This window comes from Papio anubis, chromosome 15 (genome assembly GCF_008728515.1).
Source record: "Papio anubis isolate 15944 chromosome 15, Panubis1.0, whole genome shotgun sequence".
Lineage (NCBI taxonomy): Eukaryota > Metazoa > Chordata > Mammalia > Primates > Cercopithecidae > Papio > Papio anubis.
The window spans coordinates 11,840,409-11,860,277 of record NC_044990.1 but is presented as its reverse complement, the minus strand read 5'-3'; the positions used below and the strand labels follow the sequence as shown (position 1 = coordinate 11,860,277).

Sequence of the window (19,869 nt, the reverse complement as noted above, 5' to 3'; positions counted from 1 at the left end):
CATACAGTAGTCTCACATCTATAAAATATTCATCTAGCAACATTAAGAGGGAATCTCCAAGAATTTAATGTGAGTGAGAATCTAGAACACTTTAAACCTAAAGTGCTTTCCCATGTAGGAAACACTTGAGATAGTCACCTAATTCAGAGATTGTTCTAAATCTGGGCCAGCATGCCCCAGAAGAGGTATCTTGCTGAGCTCAACACAACTCCACTGCTACCTCCAGCCCTAGCCCTCCTGGGAATCCTTCTCTCCTCAGCCTCCTCAATTTTTATTTACGGGATCAAGGGCAATGCCTTTCAGACTTGATTTTAGGTAAAGACTCCTTTTTCTCAAAAGGAACCTTATCTATTAATTCCTGAACCACTGAAATACACCTGAAGGAATGGGCAGAGCACAGACCCCAGCCTCTTCTCACTCCAGAAGTATCCAGAAGGATTCTAGGAACAAAGCTGGAATGACCTTGGCCCAGGTCAATGAGCTAGACTTGGGAGTCAGTTATTAATTGACTTGAAGTTTAGAGGATAGTTTGTAGGATAAGAATACGTTTTCCCTGACTTCCCTAATTCTCGAATGTTCTAAAGTTCTGTAAATCCAGCCAGAGCCCCAGTTTCTGTCTCTAACCCATCCACCTTGCTTGCAGCCCTTTTGTGCTTATCAGACCAGTCACCTCTATCCCCCACCATGGCTGTTCCACATCTTCCCCCAAGGCTGCCTAGCAGACAACTACTTTTTTTTCAGGGAGCCTGTCTATATAAACAATGTGATTTTTCATGTATTATAAAATGCATGGGCTCACGTGAGGTATAGTGATTTATCAGTGAAGACTTAGAACAACGGGTAGAGAAAAGGCACTTATTTATTTGTACTCATTTCTCGTCCAATCAGTACTTGTGAAGAGTCATGATCCTGGGTCCAATGTGAGTGAGTCACCTCAAATTAGCATCATTCTGGTGGCCCAATCCCACATGATACAAGAAAAAAATATCATGGCAGACAGCAGAGGAGATTCACCTGAGGGGCTGCTCTCCTGTAGTACCCCAGTATAGCCCCACGGGTGTGAGTCTCCGAGTTCCTTAGTCATCTGGCGAATCCCTTGTGTGCGGAATGGGATTGAGTTTTGGAAAGTGCCCCAAAGGGGAGAACCATGGAACCTGCAACAGTCCAATCAGGTCTCAACGAGCCCCACCCAGAGAACACTGCAGCCTCGGCTGTTCCCAGGCACCAGAAGGGTGGCCTTAGACATTTTTTAGGAAGTTGCTTCAAAGGGCATTGAAGTGTTGCCAGGTCTGAGCAAGCACTTGCGTGTTCCGGTCTAAGGGAGTACTACCCTCCTCATTCCCTTTAAGACTGTCTGACCCATTTCTGATTCTCTCTCTCAATAATAATCTAGACCAGGGCAGTCCAGTAGGAATAGAAAGTGAGCCACATATATAACTTTAAATTTACTAGTAACTGAATTTTTAAAATGTAAAAAGAAACAGATGAAATCACTTCTTATAATATGTTCCATTTAACCCAAGGTACAGTCAATATTCATTGTCCACTGATTCTGTATTTGCAAATTCATCCACTCAATGAATTTGTAACCCCAAAATCAATATCTGCATCATTTTTGTGTTCATTTGCTGACATGCAGAGTGGTGAAAAGCTTGAGTCACCCAACGTGCATGCTCCCAGCCGAGGTCCAGCAAGGCGGCGCTCTGCTTCTTGTTTCAACTCTCATGCTGTAAGCAAGCGTCCTTTTTAGAGTCTAGGTAGTGCCATGTTTTCCACATTTTTGTGCTCCTTTTTAGTCTCTGAGCATAGTGCTGAAGTGCTGTCCGGGATTCCTAAGCTGTGAAGGTTCGTAAGCACAAGAAGGCTGTGATGTACCTTATGGAGAAAATACATGTGTTGGAGAAGCTTCATTCTGGCATGAGTTATAGTACTGTTGGTTGTAAGTTCAATGTTAATAAATCAACAAGATAGATTAAATAAGGGTCTTTAAACAGAAACATGAAAAACAAGGTTACATATTGATCAGTTGATGAAAATGTTGTGACAGAGGCTTGCTGTAGGAACCTAGCCTTGTATTTCCTCTTGGAGTGATGGGTAAGTATTCACTAATTCAGTGTTCATGGTAACTTGATAGAACATAATTCACTGCCTGGAAAAATGAAAATAGATTGCATCATCACTTCAACAAGTAACTAATACATACAATTATTAATGCGACATATGACATTTTTGTACAAGTCTTTAAAACATGATGTGCATTTTGCACCTAGAGCACGTCTCCTGCCAACTGGCCACATTTGTGCTCAGTAGTCACATATGGTGAGCAGCTACCATACTGGGCAGTAAAGATCTAGCCTGAGACTCCACAAAGGCATCAAAGCCACCAGGCAGAGCTCCTTGCCCATTGCCAGCCACACAGCTGTCCCTCCACAGGGCCCTAGACCTCTTCCTCGCCCTCTCTCCAGGGAAGCTGCCCCCAGCACCGTCTTTCCCTCTTGTATCTGTTTTGTCTCTCCACTGGTCGTTCACTCTCGGCATATAAATGTACTTGTCTTCCTGTTTCAAAAAACAAAGAAAGAAACCAGGGACCTTACGTGTTGTTCCAGCTTTCGTGTACACAGCACTTCTGAGCATCATTCCTCTGACGTGCCATTTGTGTATCCATCCGTCATCTTCCCTGGATAGCCTCAGGGCAGTGGCCATTTTTCTATTTACATTTCATTCAATCCGTAAATATTTACTGTATCAAACATCTATGCACCTGGCACCGTGACAGGCCCGAGGATACTGTGATGAGGAAACCCAGAAGTGCCTGTGCCCTAGCGAATCCTACCGACCAAGGGTGAGTCAGACATTCAGATCAACCTTCAAGTAAATGAGTAAGTTCAAGCTGTGATAAGTACTAGGAAGGAGCACATGGGGTCTGAGAACTTGGAACAAGGACATCTGATCTAGTTTGGGGGATCGAACTCCCCCGAAACTGGAATGTTGAGCTGAATCCGAGTTAATCCACCAGAGTCTAAGATCACACTACCAAAGTGAAACCTTCAAGAATGAAGAGAGTTTATTTCATCACTGAATCTCTAGCACCTACATCAGTGCCTGGCATGTAGTAGGTCCTCAGTAAATATTTATGAGCAAATGGATTAACAATACAAAAAAAAAAGAGAGAGGAAAAAAGGCAGAAGAGAGAGAGAGAGAGCATCCTGATGATGCTAGGAAAATAGCATATGCAAAGATCCTGTGGCAGGAGGCAGTATGATACAGGAGACTCACAGGCCAGTGTGGAAGGGCAAAGAGAATAAGAGAGAGAGTGGCATGAGATTATGCTAGGAAGATGGGGAGGAGCACACCATGGATGCATCACTGGTCACCTTAAAGATATTTTTCTTCAACTTAAGAGACATTGATTTTTAAGGGGGGGAAGAGGAACAAGGAATGGCATGAACAGAGTTGATTTCAGTGTAGAGAATGAGGAGGAGAGCTGGGCAAACCAGACAGTCCTGTCAAGAAATAGATGGCGGGGCACAGTGGCTCATGCCTATTATTCCAGCACTTTCAGAGCCCGAGGCAGGTGAATTGCTTGAGGTCAGAAGTTCAATACCAGCCTGACCATCATGGTGAAACTCCATCTCTACTAAAAATACAAAAGAATCAGCCAGGCATGGTGGCACACACCTGTAATCCCAGCTACTCAGGAGGCTGAGGCATGAGGCTCACTTGAACCTGGGAGGTGGAGGTTGCAGTGAGCCGAGATCATGCCACTGCACTCCAGTCTGGGCGACAGAGCAAGACTATCTCAAAAAAAAAAAAAAGAGAGAGAAAGAAAGAAGAGATAATGACAGTAGCTCCAAGTGGGATGGTGGCTGAAGATAGGAGAAAGTGATAAATGTAAGAAATATATATTTAAAAAAAAAACCCAACAAGAGTTTGGGAAGTGATTGGCTAACAGAAGTGGCAGAGAGAGATGCTAAAGATGACCACTTAGTGTCTGACTTGTGCCAAGCAGATGAATGAATAGTGGGGCATTGTCAGAGAAAACAACGGAAAGAAGAACAGTAGTTATAGGGGATGAATCATGAATTTGGTTTTGAAGGTGTTGGGTTTGTGATACCTTTGAGACAGTCAAACAGTAATAACTGTGCTATGAGTTTGGAATTCAAAGAAGTCCCAGGTAAAGATATGAATTTGGAAGCTATGGTGTAAAATCATCATTAAGGCCCAGTATCTGGCACATGGTAGGGGTTTAATAAATATTTGTTTAATGAGTGATTTGGGCAGGGGAGGGCCTAATAATTAAGTTTTATTAGAACGTGTGGAGTTCATAGTAACTAGGGACTAATAAACAGAAATATCTAAGGATACCTCTAAAGTTTTATTTTCCATAGAAGGTTAACTGTACAAATAAATAACATTTAATCTTCTCCAAATCCATCACATTATTTTATGTTACAGCTTATTTTTAATTATATTTCTTGGTTTTTAATGGTTTCCAGCATCCCATGAGATAAAAGCTACATTGAAGATAGCATCTCATTTATTATATATCAGTTTATCCTATCATCTAAGCACTTAGAAAATACTTTTCTCCAGCAATTAATTTTTATTTTTCTCTCTGTTCTTGTGACACATGCAATTTTCTATCTAAAGTTATAAAGTGTCATTATCTTGTGTTCATAAATCAAATTGGACTCATATACCACAGGAAAGAACATATTCAAATAAAGTGTCTGGAAATAGTGGAGCCTTAAGAAATGTTTATTGAATGGAATTGAGTTGAGACGCCACAGGTATTTTTCCCTTTTGTTTTACCTACTTGTTTATTCCTTTTTATCCTTGCAACCAGTCCCTTTCCCCTCCCCTCATCAAACATTCCAGTGTGCTTTAAAAAATTCTGGGCATGAATTCCTTTGAAATGTGCATTTGTTGTTTTGTGTAGATTTATTTTTAATTTATATAAATGGAAATACGATACATATCTCAAACTGCTTCTTACTGCTTTTGAGGCAGCACTATAATTTTAAGGTCGATCCATGTTGCTATATGGAAATTGAATCTATTACTTCTAACCATGGCTTGGTTTTCCATGGTTGCTCACCCCTCACCTTCTACCCAACCTGATGGTGGACATCAGATTGCCTCCACAACCTGTTGCCGCCGACAGCTTGCACCCAACACCCTTGCACATGTTCCCTTATAAGCCTATAGTGAGAATATCCCAAGGAGCACCCTAGGGTGGAATGGCTCCACTTAGCTGGACTGAGTGGTGTCACTACCTCCCAGCTGTCTGTCCCAGTCTACTCTCTCACCAGCAGGCAGAGGGGTGCCAAACCTCACACCCTTTCCAACAGGAGGCATCAGCCAGCTCTCTGACTATGACCAAGTTAATGGGTACGAAGGGATATTTCATCATTGAATTGCATTGCTCTTATTAATAATGCTTTTGAGCATCTCTTCATATGTTTATTCACACAGAGTGTTTTCTGTAAACTGCCTCTCCTTTACATTGACCATTTTTCTGGTGGGGTATCTTGTTGTTGTTGATATGCGACAGCAAGCTTCTTGGTATATTCCAGATATTAATCTCTGGTCAGGTTTTGACATTACAAATATCTTACTCCTTTGTGTCACCTGTGATCTATGGGACTACAAATAGTTTATGTTTACTTTATTATTTTATCTGGAATTTTTTTTTTTTTTTTGAAATGGAGTCTCACTCTGTCACCCAGGCTGGAGTGCAGTGGTGCAATCTTGGCTCACTGCAAGCTCCGCCTCCCGGGTTCACGCCATTTTCCTGTCTCAGCCTCCCGAGTAGCTGGGACTACAGGCACCCGCCACCACGCCAGGCTAATTTTTGTATTTTTGGTAGAGACGGGGTTTTACCATGTTAACCAGGATGATCTCAAACTTCTGACCTCGTGATCCGCCCACCTTCGCCTCCCAAAGTGCTGGGATTACAGGTGTAAGCCACCATGCCCGGCCTCTGGAATTATTAAATCTAATAAGATAAACATAAACTCTGCCAACAGTAAAACTTGTATTTTCTGTGATGCTTGTTCCTTCTCTTTAATTAAACTAGTTAACATAATTGGTGCACATAAGACTGTCTGACATAGATTAAGCATTCAATGCATGTCACTGTTATCATTGCTGTATCATAGGAAATTATCTCATATGACCTAAATAGCATAGCTGCCTTATAATATACCTAAATGATTCAAATTAAGGTCACTGTGCTCTCCTTCTCAGTAAAGATGTTTCAGAGTTACTTAATACTATTATTAGAAGACAAGCAAAAATAAGAGAAACATGGACCACAGTTCACGACACTGACTCGTGTATGATCTTTAAGAACCTGAGGGTTATTTACAGAGGACACTGAAATTACAGGATCTTTACACTTTTAGAAAGACTGGATGCCGTATGGAAGAATTTCGGTTTCTCTGGAATTATTTTCATTGCTTTCCTCTCCCTCATTGTCACACTTCTGTGTCACTTTATGGTGGCCTTCTATTTCCTTACTCTGGATGGTGAGAGTCACTTTCATGTTAAGGAACTCAGAGGTGATGTGATCCTTTCCTCCCTTGGAATTCCCAGGTAAATGCTGTCACAATTCAATTTCTGAAAACACAACCTGCCACGCAGGCCTGAGGTACCTAGAGGCAGCTCTTCCCGCAGGCATTGCTAGTGCTGCCCCATGCCTCCCAGTCAGGACTCCCAGGTCGTAACATGCCCTGCTCTGCGCCTTCTCTATCATGATAGAAATACTTGCAGTCATAGGGGAGCCAGGGAAGCTGTCGAACAGAGATGATGACAGACATGCGTGTGTGCTTCTGTGAACCGCAGCAGGGTCATCTCACCCGGGGCCTTCTGACCATCCCATTGCAGACTCAAATGGATGTGGGCACAGAACAAAGGGCTTTTTTAAAAACTTTTTTCAAAGACTTACTTCAATTAATTAAATGTAAATAAGCAAATGAATTGGCAGTGATGTCAATGTCAGGAAATTATTTTGTACCTAGATTTTCTACCTAGATTTCCTATTCCTATAATTCCTGAGACATTGTAATTCAGCAGGGAAGTGGTATCTGATATGTGTATGTATATATATAATTTTGTATTAATCATTTCATTTACCCAGAACTGTTTTCTTCTCCATGCTGCTTCCTTATATACACAGACAGACACAGACACACACACACACGCACACATATATAATGTCAGCAGACATACGAATGTAAATTTTCCCTTTACATTTGGAGAATGTCATATGGAAGTTGAGAGATTTGCTTGCCTAAGTAACTGAATAATTTTCATGTAAAACATAGTTACTTCTCAATTCTTTTCCACACTCTTCATTAATACCATTTTGTCTAACAAATTTTTAACCACAAGACTTTATTAAAACAATTCTATTTTCTTCACAGTGATGCGGTGCGATGCCATTCACATTGGTGACTTTTTTTCCCTCAAGGTTGCACGTGTAACCACTTCCTCAGAAGTAAGCATGACTTACCTCCTTTTAATCCAAAAACAGAAACTGCTCTGAACAGCTAAATGGGGCATTAGTGCTTTTTAAATGATTTTCAGTGTTTTCTTTTTCCAGATTAGAGCACTGTTACCTTATGAATCAAAACATGAAAGAAAGCGTTCAACGTTAGCAGTGAACTTTGTTTTAACACATTGATTATGTTTTCTTAGTGGTTTTGTCAACTTCAGCCATCTGTTGCCCAACTGTGAGGACCACGTATTTCTGTGTAAGTGAAGGAGCAATCCATCTAACCATCACGTGTGCAAGACCAACTACCTAAAAATCTGTAAGAATGGATCAAAAGACTGAAGTCAGAAAGCCAACATTTAGCAACTGTCTTAGAATGTCTTTGCAAACATCTTTCCAGTACATTATTTATATTATGTGACTGGGAATAACCATGAGACTGAATAGATACATTCAGCATTGTTTCATCTCAATATTCCTTCACAGTTTCTTCAGCCTCTCTGAGCTCTACAAATGGAATCCTACGTTAAGCAATGAGCTAGGCCAACCGGATCTATCTCGCCCTCAATCCACAAGCTCATAGTTGGGGCCACTGGAATTCAGGGCTTGACTTAGGGAAAAAATATTGTGAAGACTATGACGTGTAGCTTCATCAGTTCCCACCTCCTCTTTTACAGAAAATGACCTCAACAACTAACTCATCAGATAAAGTTAACAATTTAACTGTACCATCCACCCTTCTGCAACGTAAGGAGTGTCTTTTTTTAGAAAATGAGATGCTTTTACCCAAAAGAATGCGTGAATGGAAGCATTTCTAATAGTGGTGTAAAGAATCAGGATTTCGCTCCTTTGCACTTGCTCGCCCTGGCTGTTTGCTTTGTTCGCAGTTAAATGCTTGGTGCCTCAGGATCAGACTCAAGTTTTGGACGCCTTTTCTAGCTCTTCCCCCATGCTCTGCCAACAGGCCGGATGCCTGTCTATCCCATCTCATCACCCATGGCTGTTCTAGAAAACTCATTTCTTTTTAAGAGTTTATTTTACATCGGTGAGTGAAATCACATGGAAGCCTCTCTAAAAGGGCAACCTTCCAGGATTGAGAAAGGATGCACTGGTGCACAGTGCTGGGTGGTGCTTTCTTTAAAAGAGGACAAATCAGCAGGGGCAGGACCAGGGAGAAGCAGGGGAGGTATCCGCACCTAGGGTGCAAAATTTAAGGAGGCACGGACTCTCAGTGCCAGCTCTACACTTGCGCAACCCTGAAAGCGAGTGCCTCCTTAAACGTGGGCCAAGGCCCCTCATTTCCCTCACCCTGTGGCCTCACCACCTTTTCTTCTTCTTGCCTCTTGTATCTGTTCTGTTCTTGTAAAACTGGTTTTCCAGGTCATCCAGTTGTAGACCTAGTGGGCCACCCTGATACAAATCATTCTAAAAACACTAGATGGCTACTGTAGGAGACTCTTTTGACAAATAAAGTGAGCTTCATTGTTTGACTAGAATACTGGAATTTTTACTTACGTGCATTCTTCCTAAAAGCTTTACGAAAAGTTGACTGATTTTTATCAATTTTTGTATCCTTCAAAATCACTTCAGAGAGGTTTTCGTTCAGCTTCCACATGGCTATATGTGTCACCACCTTGAAATAAAATGACAGATAAAAAGATGTCCAGTAGTCACAGGGCTGTGATGGCCTAAGAGGGCCTGGTCAGTCTGGTGCTGTTCGTCTGCTGCTTGGCAGTGGGGATGGAGCGAGAGGAAGCTGTGTCAGTCACATGGGCAGGGCAGCAAGTGTCATCCAGGCTCTGTGTCCACACAGTCTTCAAAGCTGGGGAGGTTCATTGGAGGTGAAGGGTGACTATTCTTAGTGCCTAGCAAAATCTCTGGGGCTTCTCTCATGAGTGCCAGCTATTGTGTTTTCATACACAGATCCAGTCCTTCTGGCCTACTGTGTGCCCAGGAGGCTGGCCTCTCTGCCCAGCAACTTCCCGCTCTTGGCCATGACATCTGGTTGGGTTCAGCCAATGGGAGATCAGAGCATGGGATGAGAAAACCATCAGGCTGTTTCTCCCACTGCTCCTTGTTTCAGGCATATGCTGACTATGGCTACCTCCTTCTTCAGTGACAGCCCCTGCCGGGTGGTCCCTCCAGGACTCCAGCCCTCCTGGGCGCTGAGATCAAATGGTTTTTTCTCCTCGCTGCTTCAGGCCTCCAGGTGGTAACAGCTTCCTGTTGGTGCCAGTTCCTTGAGGATCTTGCCTGGTGAATTCCCTTCATTCTGCCTACACTTCTGTAAATAGTCACTTTTGGGTTAAACTCTTTTAAGTACAATTCCCTTTCTTGCTGGAAGCCCAACTGAAATAGAAGATGACATCTATTTTTTAATAGCTATATAGAATAAATTGTCTTAATTTCCCACTAAAGAAAAAAGAAAGCAAAACAGTAATCTGAGTTCACCTTACAAATGTATGAATTCAGCGAAGAAAGGAAATGTAAATCTAGGAAAGGAGCTCTATTAGTCACAAGTCTCCAGAGAAACAGAACCAAGAGGATGTCTATGTGTGTGCATACACACCCATACACACACAGCTATAATAATAATAATAGAAACGACACAGACACACACACATAATACGAAGCACACAACACACACAGAAACGCACACAGACACCTATACACACACAGCAATACACACACACACACACAGAAACTACAGAGACACACAATGCATACACACAGCACAATACACACAGAAACGCATAGACACACACACACATACACAATATTGTGCACACACAGAAACGATACCAGATACTACACATACTACACAGCACACACACAGAAATGCACACAGACACACACATATGCACACACACAACATACACTCACAGAAACGCACACACACACACCCATACACACACAGCACACACACACACAGAAACGCACACAGACACACCCATACACACACACACACAACACACACTCACAGAAACACACATAACACATACAGATACACACACCGCACACACAAACACACAGACACACCCATACAATAATACACAGCAATTAATAATAACACACAGAGAAACGCACACAGACACACCCATACACACACACAGCACACACACACAGAAACGCACACAGACACACACATACGCAACACACACAACACACACTCACAGAAACACCACATAACACACACAGATACACGCACCGTACACACAAACACACACAGACACACCCACATACACACACAACACACACTCAGAAACACACACAACACACTCACAGAAACACACATAACACATACAGATACACACACCGTACACACAAACATCACAGACACATCCATACACACACAGCACACACAGAGAAACGCACACAGACACACCCATACACACACAGCACACACACACACACAAACGCACACAGACACACACATACGCACACAGCACAACACACACTCACAGAAACACAACACATCACACAGATACACACACCGTACACACAAACACACACACATACACACACACACAACACACACTCACAGAAACACACACAACACACACTCACAGAAACACACATAACACATACAGATACACACAATCACAGCACACACAAAACACACAGACACACATACACACACACAGCACACACACACACAGAAACGCAGCACACAGACACACACATATGCACACACAACACACACAGAAACACAAACACTCAGAAACACACATAACACATACAGATACACACACCAGACACACAAACACACACACACATACACACACACAGAAACGCACACACACACACAAACAGACACACACAAAACACAGACACACACATACACACACAGCACACACACACACACACATACGCACACACACAACACACACTCAAACACACATAACACAGATACACACACCGTACACACAAACACACATACACACACATACACACACAGCACACACACACACAGAACGCATTAATAGACACAATACATATGCACACACAGTTATTAACAATAATAATACAGAAACACACATAACACATACAGATACACACACCGCACACAAACACACACACAGACACACACACATACACAGCACACACACACACAGAAACACACACACAGACACACACACACACACAAACACACACACAGAAACGTACACAGACACACACACACACACACAGCACACACACACAGAAACACACACAACACACACAGATACACACACCGCATAATACAAACACACAGACATACACATACACACACACACACAGAAAAACACATACCATGCAGATACAATACAATCGCATATTACTACACACAGCAATAATAATAATACAGAAACGCACAGACACACCCATACACACACAGCACACACAGAAACGCACACAGACACACCCATACACACACACACACACACACACAGAAACGCACACAGACACACCCATACACACACAGCACACACTCACACAGAAAGTTCATAGACACACCCCACATACACACACAGCAATAATAATAATACACAGAAACGCACACGGACACACACATACGACACACACAACCACACACAGAAACACACATAACACATACAGATACACACACCGACACACACACAGACACACCCATACACACACAGCACACACACACACAAACGCACACACACAACACACACAGAAACACACATAACACATACAGATACACACCGCATTAACACACACACAGATTAAGCCAACGGTATACACACACAGCACACACACACAAACGCACACAGACACACACATACACACACACAACACACACTCACAGAAACACACATAACACATACAGATACACACACCGTACACACACACACACAGACACACACATACACACAACACACAAACACACAACACACAAAGATACACACACTGTACACACAAACACACACACACATATACAAACACAACACACACACACATACACACACAACACACAGATACACACACACCACACACAAACACACGTACACACACACAGACACACCTCACAACACACACACAGAAACACAGACACACACACATGCACACACACATAACACACACATTAACTGAAACACACAACACACACACACACAGGCCAGAGAGAGAAATTTATTACAAGGAACTGGCTCATGCAATTGTGGGAGCTGACAAGCCCACCATCTGCAGTGTGGGCAGCAGCACTGGAGACCCAGCAGGAGAGCTGCGGAGCACATGGAGTCCAAAGGCAGCCTGCTGGAGAAGTCCCTCTCTCTGGGAGAGGCAGGTCTTGTTCTATTCAGGACTGTAGCTGGTTGAATGAGGCCCACCCCCACTGTGGAGGGCAATCTGCTGGACCTAAAGTTCACTGAATTAAATGATAATCTCATTCAAAAGTACCTCTAAGGCGACACATAAAATTAACCGTCTCCAGAACCTAGATAATTCAATAACTATACAGAGATCCTCAATGATCCAGGGCAATTGGACTGATAAAGAACTATTTTTAGTGTTGTTACGCTATATAGCATCTTAAATTTAGCTAGCAGTTTCCTCTGCTTTTGATCACATGGGGGACACATTTTCCTTCTTGATCATTTCATTTGCCAAGACCTGTGGAAAAGAAGTGTTTTCTTGTTCATCTGAGGACAATGAAACACAAACACAAACACCAAAAAATAGGTTTACTGTTCTATATTTGTTTCCCTTAAATAGCTCAAGCCAAGTGCCTCTTGACGTTTATGAGTGGCTGGCTGTGGAGTTAAGCGTCATTGTCCCTGCATACGCAGTAGACAACACAGGGCATGTGGCATGTGTGGGTGTCACTGCCCAGCCCCTGCAAGGCTCTCTTCAGTGAGGTTTGGGGCAGATGAAATGTGCTCTCTCAACCTCACTAACCATCAGAACAAACATGTATTTTATACTCTAAGTTTATTGTTCGGATGAGGCCCAGTGCTTTTAATCTTTGTAATTAAAGAGGCAAGAATGTGTTTTTAATCTTCTGAGTCAAATTTTCTTTTATTTCTTAGGCAGAAAATGACAATTCCCCCAAATCTGCATAGACAAAGAAACTAATCACTCATGTAGAAAACTACATTATGGGACTCCAGGGGCTGTGCAAGGGTTGGTGGGTGATGGGAAACTTCATTTAAGAGAGATAAAATGGTTCTCAATTTTAAAAGAAGATCTACATATGAATAGAAATCCCTTCTCTAATGTTTTCTCCACAGTGGCATCCTTTGTTTTAACAGGATTCTGAATACAGTGTGAGGCATCCTATTATTTTCCATAGCCAAAGCATTGCTGTCATGAGTGGCAAAGCATTTCTTCCGCTGAAATGGAATTGATGTTGGCGTACTATTTTCTATTAAGAAATTGTTTATTATATTTATGTTTATTATGCCAGCTCTTTTATACCCACAGGAAGAGAGGCAGGAACATCTAACAGTTACTCTCTGGGGCTCCATGGCCACAGAGGGGGTTTCAGGGGGTAGAGCAGGCAGTGTCGTGATGTTCCCCCTTCTCTCCAGTGGGGCGACTAACTGTTTGTGAAAACACCAATGGATAACACAAATAGCAATGCACTGATGTGTTACCAACTTGACAGGGACTGAGATATAGACCTCTTCACGTTGACGAAGCCTGAACTTCCCATGGCAATTCATCCCTGGACTGAAAACCAGAGAAAAGGCACTGCTGAGATCAATGAAATGTCCAGTGACTTTTCCCCAGGGCAGAAGGCCTGCTTGCCTCACAGTTTTATAACAAAAAAGAGGTTGCATCACAAAAGATATACTACAGGCTGGGTGCAGTCACTCATGCCTATAATCCCAGCACTTTGGGAGGCCAAGGCAGGTGGATCATCTGAGGTCAGGAGTTCAAGACCAGCCTGATCAACAGGGTGAAACCCCGTCTTAAAAATACAAAAAATTAACCGGGTGTGGTGGCGCACTCCTACAATCTCAGTTACTTGGGAGGCTGAGGCACGAGAATCACGTGAACCCAGGAGGAAGAGGTTGCAGTGAGCTGAGATTGTGCCACTGCATGCCAGCCTGGGTGACAGAGCGAAGCGCCATCTCAAAAAAAAAAAAAAAAAAAAAAAAAAGATATGCTCCAAATATACAATGCCACAGGCACTGTAGAAACAGTACGGCACGTCCTCAAAAAATTAAACATAGAATTACCTATGATCCAGTCATTCCACTTCTAGGTATACACACAAAGGAATTGAAAGCAGGGTCTCAAAGAGATACTTGTCCACCCATGTTTCCGGCAGCATTATATTCACAATAGCCAAGAGGCAGAAGCGACCCAAGTGTCCATCAATGGATTAATGGAACACAGGATTTGGCATATACTCACTATGCAACTGTTATTCCTGCCTTAAAGAGAAGGGAATTTTGACACATGTTATAACATGGATGAAGCTGAACCTTGAGGACATTATGCTATGTGAAATAAATGAGACACAAAAGGGTAAATATTATATAATTCTATTACATGAAGTACCTAGAGTAGTCAAATTCATAAAGACAGAAAATAGAGTGGTGGTTACCAGGGCCTGGGGGCAGAGGATAGGAAATGGGACATTAGCATTTAATAAGTACAGAGCTTTGATTTGGAATGATGAAAGTTCTGGAAATGGATGGTGGTGATGGTGGCACAACATGATGAATGCACTTAATGCCACTAAATTGTGCATTCAACAATGGTTAAAATGATAACTTTTATTTTATGTCTATTTTAGCAGAATTTTTTAAAAAAGATATGCTCCAAGGAAACCCCCATTCTTGCCCATACAGAGAAGCTGCTAACTCTATTATCCCCCAAAAGTTAAAAATCTAAAAATTTTGAAACTGGGCTCCATAAGGCCCCCACATTGAGGGACTATATTTCACATAAGCACACTAGAGTTATCTGTAAAATAACCGTATAGTGTTCATTCTAATCTATAACATGATTTTAATCATCCTCAACGAATTCTATTGTTGCCCTCGTGAAATCTCAAGCAGAGACTCTCCCAGCACGGTTAGGGGAAGAGATGAGGACAGGTCAATCGTGACTGTTGCACTCAAGACTCTGGACTCAAGTTTGACAGTCCAGAGTTGTACCCTCTAGAGAAAGATGCCCTGGACACATTTACCTCTGTCCATGAGTACTATACATTTCAACAGTAACTAGCCCCAAAGGAAAACACTAGAGATTGACACTAAATTTTTAAAAGTTAACACAACATAAGGCACAGCTGCCTTATATAGTCTTATTTTGTAAGTACTGTAGTTCCATTAAAAATCTTGGCAAGATTTAGGAGGAATATTCTTGTGTTTGGGTCCACTGGCACCAGAGACAATAGCCATGTGCATGCATGCATGCTTCAATAGATACAAAGAAAAGATTTGGTTGGTCTCTAGGTGGCCTGTTTATACAACGATGCAAGCACCAGATGCCAATAAATAATTGTCCTTGTGTTCCAAAAACTATTGTAATTAGCCATAGCAAATTCGAGAACCACATCTTTCTGTTGTGTCCAATTCAGCCGCCTGCTTAGAGATATACTTCCCTGAATTCCTCAAACAATTATTACCTAAAACCAAAATATGCTATTGTCATTCATATTAATGGTTTACAGATCAGTTCCCTAAGACAAACTTCCCTGCTATCTGAAGTCAGGATGCTCAACACAAGAAACTACTGGTTAGGAATCCTCTATTAATAGCATAATATTATGAAAAATAATAGTATAGCATAATATGAGAAATAATACTATAGCATAATATTATGGAAAATGCTATGTAGTAGGTAGAAAGAAAACCCAATCAGACAAAATTCATGTTAGCTTTTATCAACAGTTTATGGATGGAATCCAATAAATCACTGACTGAGATTTTTATTTTCCATTTCAGCTGAGGTCAGGAGTTCGAGACCAAACTGGCCAACATGGTGAAACCTTGTCTTTACTAAAAATACAAAAATTAGCTGGGCGTGGTGGCGGGTGCCTGTAGTCCCAGCTACTCAGGAGGCTGAGGCAGGAGAATTGCTTGAACTCGGGAGACAGAGGTTGCAGTGAGCCGAGATCATGCCACTGTACTCCAGCCTGGGCAACAGAGTGAGACTCTGGCTCAAAAAAAAAAAAAAAAAAAATTCAAAAGAAAATTTTTTCATATCCTGATTTCCTTTAGGCTTAATTAAATTTATTTCTGGTCCCTAGAATGTGACTATGCCTTTAGGTGAGCTATTCAATCAACTTCTTTTTCATTCATGCATAATTTGATCTGATTTAAGATTTGATTGTCATCTGATTAATCAGACCTAGATAGTGATTCGAGTTCGTTCGTAAACTAACGCTGCTGAGTTCACCTATTTGGATTCCATATATCCAGGGATTACTCAAGTGGCTTGAGTATGATAATTTAATTTGCTGATGCTAAGACTAGAAAATTGTTCTCAGTAAGCCTAAGTCAGGGTTTATTTTGTTTTATTTTGTTTTTCTCATAGCTCCCTTACAAATTATTTTTTCCAATTTCCCAGTCAAAAGGCTGAACCCACTTATTACAGTGAATGTCTAGACCAGGGGTGTCCAATCTTTTAGCATCCCTGGGCCACATTGGAAGAAGAATTTTGTTGGGCCATACATAAAATACACTAACACTAATGATAGCAGATGAGCTAAAAAAAAAAAAAAAAAAATCATAAGAAAATCTCATAATGCTGGCTGGGCGTAGTGGCTCATGCCTGTAATCTCAGCACTTTGGGAGGCTGAGGCAGGTGGATCACCTGAGGTCAGGATTTCAAGACTAGCCTGGCTAACGTGGAAAACCCCATCTCTACTAAAAATACAAAAATTAGCTGGGCATGGTGGTGTGTGCCTGTAATCCCAGCTACTTGGGAGGCTGAGGCAGGAGGATCGCCTGAACCTGGGAGGCAGAGGTTACAGTAAGCTGAGATCATGCCACTGCACTCCAGCCTAGGCAACAGAGTGAGACTCCATCTCAAAAAAAAAAAAAAAAATTCATAATGTTTAAAAACAGTTATGAATTTGTGTTGGATCGCATTGGAAGCCATCCTGGGCTGCATGCAGCTCACGGACCATGAGTTGGACCAGCTTGTTCTAGACCATCATAATAGTAGCCAGCCCTGAGCCCCTAGGACTGTCACCCTGTCAATTCTGAATTCCTCAAACAATTATTACCTAAAACCAAAATATACTATTGTCATTCATATTAATGGTTTAAAATCTCATTTGGGAAGTTATGTCTTAATGCATGTTCTGGTTTGCTATCTATGTGTTCTTTTGACTTTTTATTTTATCATTTGGTCAAGAATTCTATTTAGAGAATTTGAGCTACAGAATGCCGTATTTCAAAGTAACTTCTACACTCCTGAGTATTTTACATCCATAGATGGATATTGGTTACTTTTTGGGCACCAGGCACTGGATGAGGCCGTGAGGGTTTATGGAGAGCAAAAGCCAACATGGTCCTCAGACCTGTGAGAGACACTGCCCCCAGGCCAAAGACAAAAGATGTGCTTAAGGATTAATTCTTTAAAAAACAATAAACAAGGCCCTTTCCTTTTTGCAGTTTTCGTTAAGTTGCAGAAGATATATCATATCCTTCATCCGTAATCCTATATAATTAAAATATCCTAATGAGTGCTGAGCAATGTATTTTTCTTCTAAGAATCAGTAACCCATCATTTCTTTCACTCCACATATTCCATTCACTCATTCTATATTCTGGGATTCCTATCAGAAGAATCAGCATTTTTGTTCCATAATTTGAAATATCAAAACCTCCTTTGAATAAGACTTATGTGTAGAAATGTACAGCAAGGCATGTGTGTGTACCTATATACTTCAAATTATAATAAAGACGCCATTCTTATCATCCTCAGGTTGGCCCAACCTGTACGGACTGAGCCTGGCCCACTGCTCTGGCTCATACAGGTCAATGATTTGGCACTCCTGATGGGTCCCCCTGAGCAGCCAAATCTTCTATCACCTTGAACACATTTGGTGGGATAAAATATTGCTCAAGTTTTATGAACACAGTCTGTGCAGAATGAAAATGATAGAAAGAAAGAGAAAGGAGGGAGGGAGGAAGGAAAGAAGGGAGTCACAAAGTGGCTGAGGCCAAAAAGAGAAACCTAAGCAAAAGTAGGTAGACCAGAAGTTCAAAAAGTGTGACTACAGGAAAGGTGCAGAATTACTGCTGCCAAAAGATGCTGGAAGTTTTGGTCCTTCTCCACCACCTCCTCCTACTGAAGGTCACGATCACAGGGTCACTAGCAGTCTCTTCCTAGCAACAGTTTCCTACTGGCTATGAAGTCATTCATCAGACACCTGTTAAATACCTTCTAGGCCCAGGTGTGGTGTCAAGCACTTCGATCCTTATTCCTTAATCCCCACAACAGCCCTACGGGGTAGGCGGGGACCATGTAGTCCTGTGCTTCACACAGAGGAATTGCTTGACAAATATTTGTTGGAACACTGTATGTTCTCACTTATAGGTGGGAGCTAAGCTCTGGGTATGCAAAGGCATACAGAGTAGTATAATGGGCATTGAGACTCAGAGCAGAGAGGGATAAAAAGCTACATATTGGATGCAATATACACTACTCCTGTGATGGGTGCACTAAACTTTCAGACTTCACCACTATGCAATTCATCCATGTAATTAAAAATCACTTGTACCCCTAAAGCTACTGAAATAAAAAATAAATAAATGAAAGTTTGTTGAATAAGTAGTTTCAATCAAATAGAAAACGTGTTTTGATGGAGCACACTGGGGATTTCATGGGAGCTACTAAGAGGAGTATCGGAGCACTCCTTTCAGAGGGCACAAATTATTTTACCTCCCTTTTCCCAGTGTCTAGCACAGAGGGCAGCAGCCAGTGTTTGCTGAATGAATGAGTGAGCGTACAGATAAATTAAAACTAAGAAAAGCTACCCATCGATAGGCAAATCAGATTCTGTTTCAAATCTTTATTTGGGAGTTTATAATTACAAAAATTCTTTCTTCAAGGCAGATTTCACTCTGATTATATTGCCTTTGCTGTGCCTGAATAAAACATTACAAATTCGTTCTTCTTAAAAACAAATTTGAATCTAATCTGTTAAACAGAACCAGCTTTCAGCAGATTTTTTGGCTTCTCCCCTGCTGCTCTATATCCTGTGTCCACAAACAATGGATGAAAAGGGAGAAAATTCAGTTTAAAATATTTTCCTTGCACAGAAGAAAAAAAGCCAAAAAGGAAACTTAATGTTTTTTGCCCGACTCATTCTGGGAAGAGTTGATGGAATTGGCTATTTTTGCATTTATATACTCACAGCCTTATGTTTCTTGATAGTTTTTATCTCCCTCCCATCA

At 41.6% G+C, this 19,869-nt stretch overlaps 1 long non-coding RNA gene across 1 annotated transcript in view; it reads right to left on the bottom strand.

The window, feature by feature from the left end:
- Window positions 1-679: 679 nt before the first annotated feature.
- LOC103879153 overlaps window positions 680-19,869 on the bottom strand; it is a 49,633-nt gene continuing 30,443 nt past the window's right edge. Inside the window, exons 3-4 of the long non-coding RNA XR_002518281.2 lie at window positions 9,014-9,847; window positions 680-2,149 (exon numbers count right to left, since the gene is read on the bottom strand). This is a non-coding gene — a long non-coding RNA (uncharacterized LOC103879153). The remainder of the gene's footprint in view (window positions 2,150-9,013; window positions 9,848-19,869) is intronic.